The sequence below is a fragment of the Giraffa tippelskirchi genome, chromosome 5 (assembly GCF_054371585.1).
Source record: "Giraffa tippelskirchi isolate mGirTip1 chromosome 5, T2T-mGirTip1v1.2.pri, whole genome shotgun sequence".
Taxonomy (NCBI): Eukaryota; Metazoa; Chordata; class Mammalia; order Artiodactyla; family Giraffidae; genus Giraffa; species Giraffa tippelskirchi.
The window spans coordinates 96750753-96767988 of NC_137279.1; positions in this window are offsets into that span (position 1 = coordinate 96750753).

A 17236-nucleotide genomic window follows, 5' to 3' on the forward strand; every position below is an offset into this window, starting at 1 on the left:
GGTTGAATAAAAAGAAAAAATCATTTTAACAGGAAGAATTTAAAGCATATGATATAGCACTATGGTTTCCACTGTTTGAACTTAAAATCTAGTTGGGCTGACAAAACATTTCACATTTTAAATAATTAGATCAAGAGATGACAAGGTGCTAAGTTGCAGATCTGAGACTGTTCTTGTTACATAAGTGGGAAAAAGAAAAGAAGGGCATAAACAAAAAATGAAAGATTACATGAATTTTAAGAAGCAATAATAATGATGGTAATATTTCATATACTATTGAGTTTATGATAAGCTTTTATACATTTATTTCCATTTTTTCTTCATGAAGCCCTTTGAAGTAAAGCATATGTTATCACCCCATTTTATAGAAGAGATATCTGAGTAAAGAGAGAGTCTATATAATTTATCCAGGGAATAAAACTAGGAAGAAGTAGAATAAAACTAGAAGAAGTAGAAGAAGTAGGAGATCTCCAAATGCTATATTATTCATTAATTTATTCACTATTCAATAAACAAAAGGCAAAAGATTTATACAATCTGAGAGAAACCAGAGTATTTTATTCAATAAATATTTTGTGTAGCCTATGAAGTGTCAGGCATTGTTCCAGGTGTTTGGAATACAGCCATAAATAAAACCAATAAAGTGCTACCCTTACAGAGCTTACATACCAGAGAGACACATACCATAACAGGTAGTGTCATAACAGATAAGTAAATTACATAGTATGTTGGTTAATGATAATCACTATGGAAAAATTAAAGCAAAGAGAAACAGAAGCGGGAGTGCTGGAAAGGGGATGTTAAATAGAGTGGCCACATAGAACACTCTTTGACATATATAGCAACAGGATCTTTTCTGACCCACTTCCTAGAGTAACGAAAATAAAAACAAATTTTAACAAATGGGACCTAATTAAATTTAAAGTATTTTGCATAGCAAAGGAAACCATAAACAAGATAAAAAGACAGGACCTGAAACTGGAGAAAATGTTTGCAAATTAAGCAACTGACGAAAGATTACTCTCCAAAATACCTGAACAGCTCATGCAGCTCAATATCAAAAAAAAAAAAACCCAAATAACCCAATCAAAAAATGGGCAGAAGACCTGAATAGACATTTCTCCAAAGAGAACATGCAGATGGCCAAGAGACACATGAAAAGATGCTCAGCATCACTAATTATTAGAGAAAGGCAAATTAAAACTATTATAAAGTATCACCTCACATCTGTCAGAACGGTCATCAAAAAATCTATGAAAAATAAATGCTAGAGAGAGTGTGGACGAAAGGGAACCTTCTTGCACTGTTGGTGGAAATGTAAATTGATACATCCACTATGGAGAAGAGTATGGAGGTTCCTTAAAAAACTAAAAATAGAACTACCATATGACCCAGCAAACCCAAAGAAAACTATAATTTAATGTTACTCAGTCATAAAAAGGAATGAAACTGAGTCATTGGTAGAGATGTGAATGGATCTAGAGACTGCCATACAGACTGAAGTAAGTCATAAAAACAAATATTGTATACCAATGCATGTATGTGAAATCTTTGAAAATGGTATAGATTATCTTATTTACAAAACAGAAATAGACACAGATGTAGAGAACAAACATATGGACACTAAGGAGGGAAAAGGGTGGTGGGATGAATTGGGAGATTGGAATTGATATATATACATGATTGATACTATGTATAAAATAGAGAACTATTGAGAACCTGCTGTATAGCACTTGGAGCTCTACTCTGTGGTGACCTAAACGGGAAGGAAATCCAAAAAAGAGGGGATATAAGTATATACATAGCTGATTCACTTTGCTGTACAGTAGAAAGCAACACAGCACTGTAAAGCAACTATATTCCAATACAAATTAATTTTAAAAAGGAAAAAAATAGACCAGCAACAAAAGTTATTGTAAAGGTAATATGTTTTAAATTTATTAAAACTTGTTTATTAAGATGTAATTTACATAGACTAAAATGTAATCCTTTTAGTATACAGTTCTGCAAGCTTTGACAAATGCAAATGTCTGTTTAACTACCATCAGAATCAAGACCTAGAACAGTGTCATTATCCAAAAAAATAACCCTCATGTACCTTTGTAGTCAACCTTGCCCTCCAACCCTAGGATCTGGCACAACTGATTTCCGTCCCTATAGCTTTGTCTTTTTCCAGAATGTCATGTAAATGGAGTCACACAGAATTTGGCCTTCTGAGCCTGGCTTTTTTCTCTAAGCAAATGGATTTAAGATTCATTAGTTTTCTTGTATATAAAACTGTGAATCCATTTTTGTTTGAATGGCTAATTCATCATATGAAGGACATTTCAGTTGTCTTCAGTCTTTGGTTATCACAAGTAAAGCTACTATAAATATTTGCATACAGGCTTCTATGTGCATATAAATTTTCACTTCACTCGAGTAAATAGCTGGGAGTGAGACTATGAATTCAGACAGTGAATGCACATTTACATTCATAAGAAACTGTTAATTTTCCAAAGCAGCTGTAGCATTTTTTCATTGCAAGAATTCTAGTTGCTCTATATCCTAGGTAGTACTTGGTATTACTAGATTTAAAAAAAGACTATTCTACTAGGTGTTAGTGGTATCTCATTGTAGTTTTATTAATAATTTGCATTTCCCTAATGAATAATAGCTGGGATTCCCAGGTGGCTCAGTGGTAAAGAATCCTCCTGCCAATACAGGAGACATGGGTTTGATCCCTGGGTTGGGAAGATCCCCTGAGGAGGAAACAGCAACCCACTCCAGTCTTCTTACCAGGAAAGGAGACTAGCAGGGTCCATGGGATCCATGGGGTTCACGGGGTTGCAAAGAGTTAGACACGACTGAGCAGGCACACATGCAATGACTAATGATATTGAACATCTTTCCACATGCTCATTTACCATTAGTGTATATATTTTAAATTTTTTATTGGAGTATAGTTGTTTTACAATGTTACCTTCTGCTGTACAGCAAAATGAATCAACCACATGTATCAGTGGCGCTAGTGGTAAAGAACCTTCTTGCCAGTGCAGGAGATGTTAGAGACATGGGTTCGATGCCTGAGACAGGAAGATCCCCTGGAGGAGGGTATGTCAACCCACTCCAGTATTCTTGCCTGGAGAATCCCATGGACAGAAGAGCCTGGTGGGCTACAGTCTGTAGAGTCGCAAAGAGTCAGACATGACTGAAGCAACTTAGCATGCACACATACATATATTCCTCCTCTTTTTGGATTTCCTTCCCATTTAGGTTACCACAGTGTATTGAGTAGAGTTCCCCGTGCCACACAGTAGCCTCTCATTAGTTTTCTATTTTATATATTCAGTTCAGTCGCTCAGTCGTGTCCAACCCCATGAATTGCAGCATGCCAGGCTTTCCTGTCCATCACCAACTCCTGGAGCTTGCTCAAACTCATGTCCATCTAGTCAGTGATGCCATCCAACCATTTTATATATAGTATTGTGTATATGTTAATCCCAGTCTCCTAATGCATCCCACCCCCCATCATTTCCCCTCTTGGTGTCCATAGGTTTGCTCTCTGTCTGTGTCTCTGTTTATGGTTTGCAAATAGGTTCATAGGTACCATTTTTCTAGATTTAACATATATGCATTCACTAGTCATTAGAGAAATGCAAATTGAAACTACAATGAGGTATCACCTCACAATGGTCAGAATGGCCATCACCAAAAGATCTACAAACAATAAATGCTGGAGAGGTGTGGAGAAAAGAGAACCTTCTTGCACTGTTGGTAGAAATGTGGATTGGTGCAGCCACTATGGAGAATAGTGTGAAGGTTCCTTAAAAAACTAAAAACAGAACTACCATATGAACCAGAAATTCCATTTCTGGGCATATACCAGGAGAGAACCATAATTCCAAGACACCATTAAAATTATCTTCTTCAGTGAAGTATCCATTCAAATTTTTGCTGATTTTTTCATTGAGCTTATTTTCTTATGATTGATTTTAGGAGTTCTCTGTAAAGTCTAGATACAAATCTTTATCAGATATGTGGTTTGCAAATCAATTCTCCCAGTCTGTGGCTTGTTTTACCATTTTCTTTATAATGTCTTTGGAAGAGAAGCTCTAAATTTTAATGATGACCCATTTAACTTCTTTTTTTCCGTGGGTTAATCTTTCACTGTCAATGAATCAATATGAGAAAACTTGCCTTATCCGAAGCCATAGAGTTTTTTTTTCTATTTTCTTCTGAAATATTTATTCATCTAGGTTTGAAATTTAAGTCCACATCCATTTTAAGGTAATTTTTATGTATGGTACAAAGAATTAATCAAAGTGGATGTTTCCTTTTCTTTTTTTTACATATAGCTATCCAATTTTTCCAGCATCCTATGTTGAAAAGACTATCTTTCTTCAATTGGTGCCTTTGCACCTCTGTTGAAAATTAACTAACCACATGAGTCTGGACTTTCTATTCTATTTCATTATTCTGGATGGCTAATTTTTAGCCAGTAAGACACTTTCTTGATAACTGTGGCTTTACAGTGGTCTTGAAGTCAACCAATATGAGTTCTCTAATTTTGTCCTCTTTCAAGTTGTTTGCCTATTCTACTTTCTTTACCATTCCCTCAAATTTTAGAATCAACTTGTCCATTTATAAAAGAAAAATCTATTAAGATATTTTAAGGATCATGTTGAATCTACACAACAATTGGGAGAAAATTAGCAGCTTGATATGAGTCTTGGAAGACTCTCCCAAGACTCATATTAAGTTCTGGAAAACTAGAGTCCATGAATATGGATAACTTCATTTGTTCAGATTTTTGTTTTATTTCTTTCATTAACGTTTTACAGCATTTGGTACATGTATGCTGCTGCTGCTAGGTCGCTTCAGCCGTGTCCGACTCTGTGTGACCCCATAGACGGCAGCCCACCAGGCACCCCCATCCCTGGGATTCTCCAGGCAAGAACACTGGAGTGGGTTGCCATTTCCTTCTCCAATGCATGAAAGTGAAAAGTCAAAGTGAAGCAGCTCAGTCGTGTCTGACTCATAGTGACCCCATGGACTGCAGCCTACCAGGCTCCTTCCTCCATGGGATTCTCCAGGCAAGAGTACCGGAGTGGGGTGCCATTGCCTTCTCCATGGTACATGTATCTTGCACGTATTTTTAAGAATTATTTAAAAGTTAATTGAAATTAATTTAAAAATTAAAATTTTAAGAATTATAAAAGTATTTAATGATTTTGGTGTTCTTAAAAATGATACTTTTAATTTTAATTCTTTATTAACAGTATGCAAAAATACGATTGATTGTTTTGTATACCGAACTTATATATTTGGACTTTGATAAACTTACCTATTAGTCATACCAGGTTTTCTTTGTTATTGTAGTTTCTTTGGGATTTTCTACATCAACAATCTCATATCATCTGCAGATAAATAAAATTTTACTTTCTCCTTTCCCACCTGCCTTATTGTGCTGGCTAGGGTCTCTACTATCATACCAAATATGATGGTGAGATGTGTTCTCCTAATTTTAAAGGGAAAGCATTCAGTCATTTAGTATTAGGTAAGATGCTATCTGTAGGAATTTTCTAGAGGCCTACTATCAGGCTGAGGATGTTCTCTTCTATTCCAATTTAGCTAGAGAGTAAGTATCAAAAACGGAAGCTGAATTCCATTAAATGCTTTTTCTGTACCTATTGAGATGATAATGTAGCTGGTCTTCTTTCATCTATTGATATAATACATTACCTTAATTGATTTTGAATGTTCAGTCAGCCTGGCATTCCCAAGGAAAACCCTACTTGGTCAAAACATGTTACAATTTTATTGTAACATGTTTTGACCAAGTAGGAAACCAGAATTGAAAGAGACACGTGTACCCCAATGTTCATCGCAGCACTGTTTACAATAGCCAGGACATGGAAGCAACCTAGATGTCCATCAGCAGACGAATGGATAAGGAAGCTGTGGTACATATACACAATGGAATATTACTCAGCCATTAAAAAAATGCATTTGAATCGGTTCTACTGAGATGGATGAAACTGGAGCCCATTATACAGAGTGAAGTAAGCCAGAAAGAAAAACAACAATACAGTATACTAATGCATATATATGGAATTTGAAAGATGGTAACGATAACCCTATATGCGAGACAGAATAAGAGACACAGATGCATAGAACAATTTTATGGACTCTGAGGGAGAAGGTGAGGGTGGGACGTTCTGGAAGAATAGCATTGAAACATGTATATTGTCATATGTGGGGCAGAGCACCGTTCCATGTTCGATGCATGAGACAGGGGCTCGGGGCCGGGGCGATGGGATGGCCCAGAGGGGTGGGATGGGGGTGGGGGTGGGTGGGGGGTCCGGGAGGGGGAACACATGTGGACACATGGCTGATTCATGTCAATGTATGGCAAAAACTATTACAATATTGTAAAGTAACTAGCCCCCAACTAAAATAAGTAAATTTATAAAAAAAAAAAAATGTGATACATTTGAAAAAAAAAAAACATGTTACAATTTTAATACATTGTTGAATAGTTTGCCAATTTTTTCTTGAGAATTTTGGCATCTATATTTATGAGAGAGGATAATCTCTATTTTTCTTTCCTTATAACGTCTTTGTCCAGTTTTAGTAGCAGGATAATGCTGATCTCATTTAGTATCAGGATAATGTAAAAAAATTAGACACACCAAAGAAACATTTCATGCAAGTTCAGCTGAGTTCAGTCGCTCAGTCGTGTCTGACTCTTCGAGACCCCATGAAACACAACACACCAGGCCTCCCTGTCCATCACCAACTCCCGGAGTTTACCCAAACTCATGTCTATGGAGTCGGTGATGCCATCCAACCATCTCATCCTCTGTCGTCCCCTTCTCCTCCTGCCCTCAATCTTTCCCAACATCAGGGTCTTTTCAAATGAGTCAGCTCTTCACATCAGGTGGCCATAGTATTGAATTTTAAGCTTCAGCATCAATCCGTCCAATGAACACCCAAAACTGATCTCCTTTAGGATGGACTGGTTGGATCTCCTTGCAGTCCAAGGAACTCTTAAGAGTCTTCTCCAACGTCACATTTCAAATGCATCAATTCTTCGGCACTCAGCCTTCTTTATAGTCCAACTCTCACATCCATACATGACTACTGGAAAAACCATAGCCTTGACTAGACGGACCTTTGTTGGCAAAGTAATGTCTCTGCTTTTTAATAAGCTGTCTAGGTTGGTAATAACTTTCCTTCCAAGGAGTAAGCGTCTTTTAATTTCATGGCTACAATCACCACCTGCAGTGATTTTGGAGTCCCAAAAAATAAAGTCTGACACTGTTTCCACTGTTTCCCCATCCATTTGCCATGAAGTAATGGGACCAGATGCCATGATCTTAGTTTTCTGAATGTTGAGCTTTAAGCCAACTTTTTCACTCTCCTCTTTCACTTTCATCAAGAGGCTTTTTAGTTCTTTTTCACTTTCTGCCATAAGGGTGGTGTCATCTGCATATCTGAGGTTACTGATATTTCTCCCGGCAACCTTGATTCCAGCTTGGGCTTCTTCCAGCCCAGCATTTCTCATGATGTACTCTGCATATAAGTTAAATAAGCAGGGTGACAATATACACCCTTGATGTACTCTTTTTCCTATTTGGAACCAGTCTGTTGCTTCATGTCCAGTTCTAACCTTTGCTTCCTGACCTGCATACAGGTTTCTCAAGAGACAGGTCAGGTGGTCTGGTATTCCCATCTCTTTCAGAATTTTCCACAGTTTGTTGTGATCCACACAGTCAAAGGCTTTGGCATAGTCAAAAAAAAAAAAAAAAGCAGAAATAGATGTTTTTCTGGAACTCTCTTGCTTTTTCGATGATCCAGCAGATGTTGGCAATTTGATCTCTGGTTCCTCTGCCTTTTCTAAAACCAGCCTGAACATCTGGAAGTTAACAGTTCATGTATTGCTGAAGCCTGGCTTGGAGAATTTTGAGCATGACTTTACTAGTGTGTGAGATGAGTGCAACTGTGCAGTAGTTTGAGCATTCTTTGGCATCACCTTTTTTGGGATTTGAATGAAAACTGACTTTTTCCAGTCCTGTGGCCACTGCTGAGTTTTCCAAATTTGCTGACATACTGAGTGCAGCACTTTCACAGCATCATCTTTCAAGATTTGAAATAGCTCAACTGGAATTCCATCACCTCCACTAGCTTTGTTCATAGTGATGCTTTCCAAGGCCCACTTGATGGGCACAATAAAGGACAAAAACAGTATGGATGGAACAAAAGCAGAAGATATTAAGAAAATGTAGCAAGAATACACAGAAGAACTATACAAAAAAATACCTTAATGACCCAGATAACCACGATGGTGTGATCACTCACCTAGAGCCAGACATCCTGGAGTCCAAAGTCAAGTGGGCCTTCGGAAGCATGACTACAAACAAAGCTAGTAGAGGTGATGGAATTCCAGTTGAGATATTTCAAATCCTAAAAGATGATGGACAGGGAGGCCTGGGGTGCTGCAATTCATGGGATCACAAAGAGTCGGACATGACTGAGCGACTGAACTGAACTGAAAAGATGATGCTGTGAAAGTGCTGCATTCAATATGCCAACAAATTTGGAAGACTCAGCAGTGGCCACAAAACTGGAAAAGGTCAGTTTTCATTCCAATCCCAAAGAAAGGCAATGCCAAAGAATGCTCAAACTACCACACGATTGTACTCATTTAACACACTAGTAAAGTAATGCTCAAAATTCTCCAAGCGAGGCTTCAACAGTACGTGAACCCAGAGCTTCCAGATGTTCAAGCTGGATTTAGAAAAGGTGGAGGAACCAGAGAACAAATTGCCAACATCCACTGGATCATCGAAAAAGCAAGAGAGTTCCAGAAAAAACATCTACTTCTGCTTTATTGACTATGCCAAAGCCTTTGACTGTGTGGATCACAACAAACTGTGGAAAATTCTAAAAGAGATGGAAATACCAGACCACCTTACCTTCCTCCTGAGAAACCTGTATACAGGTCAAGAAGCAATAGTTAGAACTGGACATGGAACAATGGACTGGTTCCAAATTGGGAAAGGAGTACGTCAAGGCTGTATATTGTCACCTTGTTTATTTGACTTATATGCAGGGTACATCATGCAAAATGCTGGACTTGATGAAGCCCAAGCTGGAATAAAGATTGCTGGGAGAAATATCAATAACCTCAGATATGCAGATGATACCACCCTTATGGCAGAAAGTGAAGAGGAACTGAGGAGCCTCTTGATGAAAGTGAAAGAGGAGAGTGAATAATTTGGTTTAAAATTCAACATGAAAAAAACTAAGATCATGGCATCTGGTCCCATCACTTCATAGCGAATAGATGGGGAAACAATGGAAACAGTGACAGATTTTATTTTCTTGGGCTCTGAAATCATTGCAGATGGTGACTGCAGCCATGAAATTAAAAGACACTTGCTCCTTGGAAGAAAAGTTATGACCAACCTAGAGAGCATATTAAAAGGCAGAGACATTATTTTGCTAACAAAGGTCCATCTAGTTTTTTTAATTAACTGATTTTTCCAGTAGTCATGTATGGATGTGAGAGTTGGACTACAAAGAAAGATGAGTGCTGAAGAATTGATGCTTTTGAACTGTGGTGTTGGAGAACAGTCTTGAGAGTCCCTTGGACTGCAAGGAGATCCAACCAGTCCATCCTAAAGGAACTCAGTCCTGAATATTCACTGGAAGGACTGATGTTGAAGCTGAAACTCCAATATTTTGGCCACCGGATGTGAAGAACTGACTCATTTGAAAAGACTGATGCTGGGAAAGATTGAAGGCAGGAGGAGAAGGGGACAACAGAGGATGAAATGGTTGGATGGCATCACCAACTCGTTGTACAGGAGTTTGAGCAAGCTCCAGGAGTTGGTGATGGACTGGGAAGCCTGATGTGCTGCAGTCCATGGGGTCACAAAGAGTTGGACATGACTGAGCAACTGAACTGAACTGAACTAAACAATTAACTTAATAAATACCAGTCTATTCAATTTAGTCATTTATCTTTGAGTAAGCTTTAATAGTTAATGTCTTTTGAGGAATTTGTCTATTTAAGTTGTTTAAATTATTAGCATAATGTTGTTCATAATATTCCCTTATTAACCTTTTAAGGTCTGTATGCTGGTTGTGACATTCCATCGCTCATTGAGATAGAGAAAATTTGTGTCATCTTTCTCTCTCTTTTTTCCTAATTAGTCTGGTTAAAGATTTTTCAGTTCTGTTGATCTTCTCCAAGAACCAGATTCTGTTTTCACTGACTTTTATGTATTATGTTTGTGTCTTCTATTTCATTGACATATTCATTTATCTTTATTATCTCCTTTCTTCTTACTTTAGGTACAATTTGCTTTTCTCTTTTTCTAGTTTCTTAAAGTGGAAGCTTATGTCCTTGATTTGAGACTTTTTGTCTTTTCTAATATAGACATTTTTGTGCTACAAATTTTCCTCTACACACTACTTAGCTTCAATTCACAAATTTTGACATATATTTTTTCATTTCTATTCAGTTAAGTACATTCTAATCTCTCCTTTGATTTGTTCTTCAATCCCAGAGTTATCCTGAAGTGTGTTTTAGTTTCTGAATATTTGAATTTCTAGATAACTTTCTGTTAGTTTCTAATTTAATTCCACTGTGATCAGAGAACATACTCTGTAGAAGATGAATCATTTTAATTTACTGAGACTTGTTTTATGGCCCAGAATACAGTATATCTTGATAAATGTTCCATGTGCACTTAAAAAGAATGTATATTCTGGTGTTGGGTGTTCTGTAACTGTCACTTAGGTCAAGTTGGTTAATAGTATTCTTCAAGACTTCCATAACCTGAAAGTAAAGGGTTAGTCACTCAGTTGTGTCCGACTCTTTGTGACTCCATGAACTGTAGCCCGCCAGGCTCCTCTATCCATAGGATTCTCCAGGCAAGAATACTGGAGTGGGTTGCCATTTCCTTCTCCAGGGTTGAACTCAGGTCTCCCGCATTGCAGACAGATTCTTTACCATCTGAGCCACCAGGGAAGCCCTTCCATATCCTATTGATTTTCTATCTACTGGTCTTATCAATAACTGGGAGGAATTTTTGAAATCTCTGACTATAAATGACTATTTCTTCTTGCAGTTCTATTCAGTTTTGTTTCATAGAACACTTAGAATTATTATGTTCTTTTGATGAATTGACCCTGCTTAGATTTCCTCTCTTGTGCTGTGGCCTATAAATGTTCTCTCCCTGTAAAGTTCATAGAGCATCAGGCTTTAAGCTAGAGAAATTATTATTTGCTCACTTTATTTATTTTCCCTGTGTTGTTTGTTGTCCAATGGGTGAAAACGTTTGTTTCCTTTTTGTTTACTAGATTTTAGTTGATGGAAGTGGGAGGATCCTGAAGGCAATAATCAAGGAGAGACTCAAAGGAGATGAGAGTGCACTAGCCACAAAAGAGTACTCCAGAGAGGGGAAACTCTGAGATGGGAGTGTGCTTGGCAAGTTCATGGAACACCAGGGAGGCTAGTATGGCTAAAGAAGAGAGAGTGAGGAGAGCAGCAAGAGATGAGGTCAGAGACCTTTAGTCTTTCTCAGGTTTCTGCCTACTCTAAAGCAGGGGAGTGACATGCTCAGCCTTCTGTGTTAAAACATCAAGTCAGTCTACAATCTTGACAATATACTGTAGAGTTGAGAGTAGAAGCAGGCACATCAGTTAGGAGGTAAGTGAGCCAGCAAGAAACAATGGCAGTTGGATTAGTACGGCAAAAGTGAAGATGGTGAGAATTGCTTAGATTCTGGTTACTATCTGGAAGAAGAATCAATAGGATTCACTGACAGTTTGCCTTTGAGGTATGAGAGAAAGAAAGAAGTTAATAATGAACCAGTGTTCTCTGTATTATACTGTACCATATTTATCTTTTATATTTTCACAAAAGGTTTAGGGGTTAGTTCTCCTATGGTTGAGGTTGTGTCTAGAGAATGGGCACTGACTTTCTACCTCATACTTTTTTCTCCCATTTCTTTTCTAATGGCCCAATACATATCAGCTCCTGTGAATATTTCTTGGGTATAAGAATTAAGGCATATGGGACTCTCTTTTCAAACTGGCTAAGAGCTGAAGTACAGTCTTCTGCTATAGGGTTGATGCAGAGGTGGGTTAGAGCAGCCAGCCTCTGAGTTTCTTAGGGTGGGGGCCACAGAATCTAAATTTAAATTAATATAAAGGTCCCGCCCTTCATAATCATTCTCAAAATAGAGATCCAGCCTGTCTTATCACTCATGTTGCTGCTTGACAAATAGCTTAGCCTAGGCCCCAGATTGCTGGGTTGTAGAACCAACAGGTGAGGGAACCAGTCCTACAGCTGGCAGGATCTGAACTTGGCTAGTATGCACCTGACTCAACTTGCCTCTAGCTTTACATATAGCCCTAAAGTGGGTTGGGTTTTGCTGTTTCAGCCACTAACAGCCTTGAGCATCTTACAGGAGAAAGAAGCAGCTGAACTTGATAGCTTAGCTTTACATGTAGATAGAAGAAGGCAAAACTGCAAAATACACCTCAGTTAGCTAATGTCTCCCTTACATTTAGGCCAATTCGAACTACTTAGAACTATCTGTTCACCAGAATTCTATGTGGTAGGAGGGTAAGAGGCAGTAGAGAAGCCCATAAATCCATAAGCCATTAGAGACTGCTAGGACTCTGGCTTCTTTATGAAAGAAAAGGGACAGAAGGATTTTTCGATCTATAAAACTCCGAAAGAATCCATGGTTTCAAAGTTTGGGAAGAGTAAGTGTTCCTACTGAGGATGAGGTAGCTAGGAAGCATATACAACAAGGAAGGGGCTTCCAGAGGCTAGAATGCAACTAGAGGAAGAAAGGGTACAGATTGTAAAAGCAAGATAAATATGCCATAGACACCCTTCCTGGCAGCGGATCAATCATAGAATGAATGGAAAAGAAAGAAGGGAACAATTGCTATACCCTTGAAAGCAAATCTAGGCCCTATGCTTTGAATTGCTGATGTTAAAGTAAATGATTCTCATCTGAAGATTCTATATCCATCATGAACAGAGTTTGTGTCATCATCATCACTATAAATAGCATCAAGATTACTGGCTTCATAATTACCTGTAATCAATGTGGTCCACCAGCCAAATGAGTCAGAACCAAGACCCTCTCCCAAGCCAACCAGTCATAGGCCACTTTGTACAATATTTGATGCCCAGAGATGCTAATTAATCCTGAGTACATCTAACTTATGATTTTAGCTCTCAAAACAAAACTATTAAGAGCAACACACACAACAGGCATAAAAATACAGTATTTTAATCAGATGCAGAAAAAAGATAGCCTTTTTAAAGCAAAAACCCAGCAATTTCTACCTCTTATTGAATGAGTGTTTTGTTCCAGGCACTTGACTTAATTCTTTGAGGCTTTATAACAACACCTATGAAGAAAATGCCTCACATTTAAAGAGATATTAAGTCTCATAACTAGTAAGTGGCAGAGACAGGATTCCAACCTAGATCTGTCAGATTCCAAGTTTTATGCTCTTAATCACTGGGCTCAACAACTTGGCTATAGATTTTGTGTTCATTTTTAGAGAGAAGTCAAGAAACACATTTCTTTAAGAGTCCTACTCTGACTTTGCCCTGAATTCTTATGTGTGGATCAGACTTGGGGAATGAATGTGAGAAAGAAGTCTGGGCTAATAACTGCTCCTCTTGTAGCAAAGGTCCCAAGTCCCACTCTGCACGAGTATATCTGCCTCTCTAGCCATATTCATCTCAGAAATGAGTGGGATGTCATCTCTGAACATCTCAAAAAGCTAAATATTGGTCTCCGTATGCCAGGGGTCCTGGACCCTCAGGGAACAGATTCTGCTCCAAGTGTCTTTGATTTGAACAATACTAGGAGCAGGAGGTGGGGCAACTGGGTTAGAGAACATGGTCAATCCTGAGACTTTAGTCAACCCATAATAATTACATGAAATACTCTATCTGCCTTTTAGAATTATCTTGCTAAAGAGGTGATATAGTATCCATAAATCAACTTACTAGTCCCCAAGGAGAAAACCTCCCACTGAAGAAAAAGTAAGACATTGCAGATGTGCTTTTCAACAGATCCCACTTTATTATCCTTCCTCTACGAGTCCAAATGCTCAGAAGTGATTTAAACTAGATAATTCCAGGAGACTAAAACTCTGATGCATCATTAGTGCCCAGAGGCAAGAAATTAGCACATAGATGGAGTGACTAACTCACAAAATAAACATAATTAATTTTAAAGGAAAAACAAATAAAATTATCAGAAATAATGGAAACAATCAATAAAACTAATTAATCCAAAATTAATAAAACCTAAGCCTGATAGCTGTAACTCGTAGAGGTGCTATATTTATTTTTCCTTAGTTCTGTTCAAAGATGTCACCCCATTAGTAGATGCAAACTACTGTATATAGGATGGATAAAGAACAAGGTCACACTATATAGCACAGGAAACTATATTCAATATCCTGTGATAAATCATAATGGAAAAGAATATGAAAAAAATACAAATATGTATAACTGAGTTACTTTGCTGTACAGTAGAAATTAACACTACACTGAAAATCAACTACACTTCAATAAAAATTTTTTAAAGTATACAAAGATGTCATCCTAGGCAGTCCAAGATATTTTTTGTCAATTTTCTCCTCATCCATAAGGCATGCAAAATCAGCCTTATTTTGGTACCGTACAGTAAGTCTGTCCCTTGTTAAAATTTAACAGTTTGAGGATGAATAAATGTATATACATATCTATGAATTTGTGTAATTGTGTGCACATGTGCACATAGTGTATCCTGGGCAATCCAAAATCACAAATCCTCAATACACTTTCAACCAGAAGAGTGCCAAGATTGTTGAAAGGACGTGATGGAAAACCTCAGGCTCATAAATAATCCCAAACTAATATACCTTCATAGAAGACACCATGCTTAGCACTGGCCTTTGCATATTATAACTCTTCAATAATGTATGTTAAATGTGTGTGGGAATATGTGTAGAGAGGAGTGAATGTGTATGAGTGTGTGTACCATGTACATATAAATCTTTAATTGATGCCAATTTTTTTCTGATTTAAAGACTTTTGCTCCTCAGAAGAAAAGCTATGACAAACCTAGACAGCATATTCAAAAGCAAAGACATCACTTTGCCGACAAAGGTCCATATAGTCAAAGCTACAGTTTTTTTCGGTAGTCATGTATGGATGTGAGAGTTGGACCATAAAGAAGGCTCAGTGCTGAAGAATTATTTTTATTTTTTTAATTGAAGGATAATTGATTTACAGAATTTTGTAGTTTTCTGTCATTCATTAATAAGAATCAGCCATAGGTACACCCATGTCCCACCCCTCCCTCCCAAACCTCCCACCCATCTCCCTCCCCATCCCACCCTTCTAGATTGTCACAGAGCTCCTGTTTGAGTTTTCTGAGTTATACAGCAAATTCCCATTGGCTATATATTTTACATATGGTATTGTAAATTTCCATCTTACTCTCTTCTTATATCTCAAAGAACTGATGCTTTCAAACTGTGGTGCTGGAGAAGACTCTTGGGAGTCCCTTGGATAGCAAGGAGATCAAATCAGTCAATCCTAAAGGAAATCAACCCTGAATATTCATTGGAAGGACTGAGGCTGAAGCTCCAATACTTTGGCAACCTGATGAGAAGAATCGACTCGTTGGAAAAAACCCTGATGCTGGGAAAGATTGAAGGCAGGAGGAGAAGGGGAGACAGAGGATGAGATGGTTGGATGGCATCATTGACTTAATGGACATGAGTTTGAGCAAACTCTGGGAGATGGTGAAGGACAGGGAAGCCTGGCGTGCTGCAGTCCATGGGGTCACATAGAGTCAGACACAGCTGAGCAAATGAACAACAGTCTTTTCTGATGCCAAACTCCAGGCCAATATTCAGTCCTAATCTAGCTTCATTATACTATTTCATACAATCTTGGACTGCCTCACCGCTGGAAGCACATTCACACAAAGAAAATGGTCATAGGAGCACAGCAAGTCCTCAAAAATATGCTTGCTGAAGTAACAGGAATTGCTGAGAGCCACTGTACTGAAGAAATTAGTTTGGTTACTTTAAATTCATACTTAAAAATGGACTCTCCCTCCTTTTAAAAAATCTTATGAGTTATTCTCTTTGTAACGAAATTTGGTTCCAAATGCTTATAAATGATTCAAAAAAATCAAATTCATGCTTAAACAGCCAATATTTTCACCTACCAAGTGATATTTAAAAGAATGTGATGCTCTGAATGCTTTGAAGGAAGAGCTCCTGTTAACATTTTGAGCATATATATATACAGCCTTTCAGGGAAATTACTTTTATTGTATAGAATACATGTGTTTTAAGGGGAAAAAATCCCCTGCCCTACTTAATAATCATATGTTGCAAATTGTCAAAATACAAATTCTAGATGATCTAGAGAATCCTAAACTCCAGTGCTAATCCAAGTTCCCTCTTCTTTAGTCAGGTTTATCTAGTCGGTAAGTTTCCATATCCATCAGGGAGCAGCCTCTGCTTCATATTGTTATCACAGGTGATGGATATTGTGACTGCAAAAACCACTTGAGTTTCTGAGACTCAGCCTTCAGAAATGGCCCTGAGTAGATTTCAGCAAGCATCTGGAGGCCTAGCTGGTGCATTTCACTTCCATCTGCACTGAATGAGTCACTGAAGCCTCCCACTATAGACTAAAAGCCTGGATGTGCCAGTAGGCATCTCTTTGTGAGACTCTGTTGCTCCAGTACATGAATCTTAAGATATCAACAGTGATGTAAGAAAACACGAAATGGATCTAGGTGTGGGGACATTCTCAGCTGGTGTGGCTAATGGTTCCATCTTCACCACAAACTTCTCATAACAGAAAATATAAGCTCCTTTGAAGGCTAGATTCCAACAGTTCAACCCAGTTGGCCTCTGATTTCACCTAGGGAGGGAGATTACCAGGAGAGAACAGAGTTAAGAACCATCTCCAAGAAACATCACCCCCCAAAATCTACTGATAACCCCCTACCAGTCATATTAAACTTGAACATAAGAAGGAAAGAAAAGAAAAGAAATTAAATTCTTTTTAAAAAATTTATTTATGTGGTCAACATTACCCTAATATTATCTTGTCTCACATGTATGACATTATTCTCATTTCACAGAAATGGAAAGAGACTCAGATTTAGAAACTTGCCCAAGGTATTATAGG